Below are 3443 nucleotides of genomic sequence, written 5' to 3'. Positions count from 1 at the left end.
TCTCTGGTCTCACAGGTACACACACACACACATACACACGCACACACACACACACACACACACACACACACACACACACACGAGTCACGTATATTATTGGGTGTTTTTCATCTGGGTGGCTGTGTGGGGATACCTGCTTTTATCAAGAGATGGTTATAATCATAAGCGGTATAACATTCTTGTTTCTGTGGTTAGATGAGGTTAGGTTAGTGTTTATATATGGTAAAGTTTTATTGTCTTCCTATAGTCTATAAGTCACTACCTCAGGTTATAATAATTATACTCTTCTCTGTGTCATTAATTACCTCTACTTAAACCACTCCAAACACTTTGGTACGGACGTTGGTGAGACATGAAAAGTTTCTTTACTTAACTTGACAAACATGTAAAGGACTTATCTTACCTTTTAATCGGGTTAAGAAACACTCCCGCGGTCAATGGTCGGAAGCCATAGACAGTCAAGGAAGTAAATATATTGAAGTTAATATCTTCACTTTTAATCCTTTTATAACCAGATGTTGAGCTGACCGTAAACGTGAGAGTAATAGGATGAAAATAATTATTGGAAGGAAAATAGTCATAAGGAACAAAGAGGTTAGCTGTAAGAAGTAGCAAGTAGTGTTATGCTTCTCTAGCTTGGTCAGGGGGTGGCGTTGTCATAGCGACCACCGTGCTGGGTTTATTTACGTGTGAGAGTGGAGAGTTCATATGCGGGTAAACACAGGCACAAAGAATAGAAAGGCGAGTATACACCAACACACACACACACACACACACACACACACACACATAAATAAAGACACACACACACATATACAACCATTCAGTCACACACACACACACACAGACACACACTCAAAATCTTGCAAAAATTAAGTCACGAAAAGTATATATATAAAGTACATGTACCTAACTGCGCGCATCTCAGGCTTAGTAAACACACCAACCACAACCACATAAGAACAGGTGAAAAAAAAATAACAACTACGTCACCAAGTCCATTATTAAACCAAATATAGCTCCACCTCTACTACCTACCAGGGTCATAAAGGGATTACAGGTTACGGAGATCACCTGGAAAGTTACCTCCTTGCCTATCTATGGCTTCTGACTGTTGACGCATGATTGTGTCTTAACCGGATTAACAGGTATAGGGAGACCAACCAGAGATGCCACTCACTTGAATAATGTATTTACTGTTCTAGAATACGTGCTTAAGTGAGCTGGTTGGTAGTAAGGTGAGACTCGCTAAAGAGAAAATTTTCCCAAAGACAGAAAAACAGGTCTTATAGCTGACTATGTTACTGGTGATGTATTTAAAGGAGATAGCAGAAAAGTGTAGGGCAAAGCAGCTCTACATTTATTCAATTAACTTAAGAAACTACAACACTGTAAGGTCTATAAGGTCTAGGCTTATTCAACAAAATAAGCTTACATAAGTTACTCTTGGTTGAAGGTCATCTGGGCGTAAGTCTTAACTAGTTCCAGTCTTACTGGACTTGAGATAAGGCTTATTCAAAAGAGTAATATTTCCCTCCTGCACAAAATGATACGTCAGGCCTACAGAACCCACTTTCACCTTGTCACATGTACGAATTCCTGTACTGTTAGAGATGAGCTTTTCTGGGCATAGTTGTAGCTCAAGCAGCTCAGTGTGGATTTTAAGGACATTGATACAGTAAAGGTGAAAGGTAGAGTCTTGGCTTAAACTTATGTAACATTGGAGTCTGAATTGTTCACTAACTCAGACTACAAATTAATTAAGATAGACACAGTTTATTATAGTGGCTCAGTACGCTGATTCATGTCCGTTCTTGAGTGTAATACAACGTGCGTAACCCGATTGTGTTTTAAAAGGATAATTTTTCTGCATAATTAAAAACCTGACCAGCCCCCACAGTTCAACCATTTGCGAGGCGAGATCTGAGTTTTCTAGCTGGCCTGTTTGGTGGTTGAGATCACCCCGGGGCTGGTATATAACATATCTTCTCTATTGGCCAGGTATTCATGGTGTTGACACAGTATTTACGGTCCCTCGCCGTTGTAAGAGGCCCATCTTCGTGACAACACCTGTTTGTCGGCTTCTCTCTTGGACAGATCGTTTATATATGTGTGTGTGTGTGTGTGTGTGTGGGCGTGTGCGTGTATATGTGTGTGTGTGTGTGTGTGTGAGGTAGTCGAAACCAATGAGACCGAGACCTGACTATATACTGAGACCAATGCCCCTCAGGTAACTGCGAGGGTTTACATTTCAGGTGAGACCAATCATCAGGTGACTCATGATATCCACTGTCACCTCTTGTTGGGGCCACACTTCGGGGAATAATAAGACGCACTCTTCCTTATCAGTAGACCAGAGCATCACACGAGCACCGCACTCTTAGAAGTGTCTTTAATATCGTTAACACAATCACCATTCCAGTAATATGATACATGTAAATAGTCCAGACATATTTTATTATACAAGCAGTAGTTCAACCAAGACCCACCATTGACAGTGATGAGTGCATACTTCTGTGCTGGGGCGGTTAGACTCCGTGCTACATAAGCTGAGGGCGAGCAGTGAGGGCCACCGTCACCTGAAGATTAGCCCGAGGTAGCATCGGGGCGGTCACACTTCGGGTGGGTTTAATTAACTGGCAGGTGATTCTCCAATTGAGCACTTTGCGGGAGCTAATATTCAGGTCATCCACACTTTTTTGTTTGCCTGTTTATAAGACAAGTTTTCTGGATAATTTTCTTAGTAAATAATTTAGGTATCAGTTCATGCAAGTAATTTAGGTTATTATTATTATTATTATTATTATTATTATTAGTAGTAGTAGTAGTAGTAGCAGATATCGACTATGAGGCTACAGTCACTGAATGCCGCATAGATCTGCGGCTCAACTAATTTAACACAGATAGGATAGTTTTATGTATTAGATATTTAATATTAAGGTAAATAAATGGTGGCGAAGGTGTGGCTATTGGGGAGGCTGAGGCCACGTTTAAAAAAAAAAAAAAAAAAAGGTAGTAGTAGTAGTAGTAGTAGTAGTAGTAGTAATAGTTTTTATTACTTGATGAACTTTATTATTATTACCATTAATAGTAGCAGTAATAGTAGTATCATTATTTTAATTTTGTTAATACTCTTATCATTTATCTAGTTATTATTACTTAATGCATATAATCGTTGACATAATAATATAATCGTTGACAATTAATTTGAAGTTCCCTCACACTGAATGTTCAGCAGCAGCAAATATATTTAATTAGTTTATAATACGACGCACCAAAAGATCAATCTACTGTATGTCTAGGAAGTTTTCTCAATACCTTTCAACCCATCAAAGATATTTCATCGTCTCCATAATGTGAACTGATGAAAAAGATTATTGTGAGTGTTGTTTTGCTTTACATTATAAGAAAATAAGGTGGATTTTAAAAGAAAAATAAAAAGA

Source organism: Homarus americanus, unplaced genomic scaffold (genome assembly GCF_018991925.1).
Source record: "Homarus americanus isolate GMGI-L3 unplaced genomic scaffold, GMGI_Hamer_2.0 scaffold3452, whole genome shotgun sequence".
NCBI lineage: Eukaryota > Metazoa > Arthropoda > Malacostraca > Decapoda > Nephropidae > Homarus > Homarus americanus.
This window is presented reverse-complemented; position numbering follows the sequence as displayed.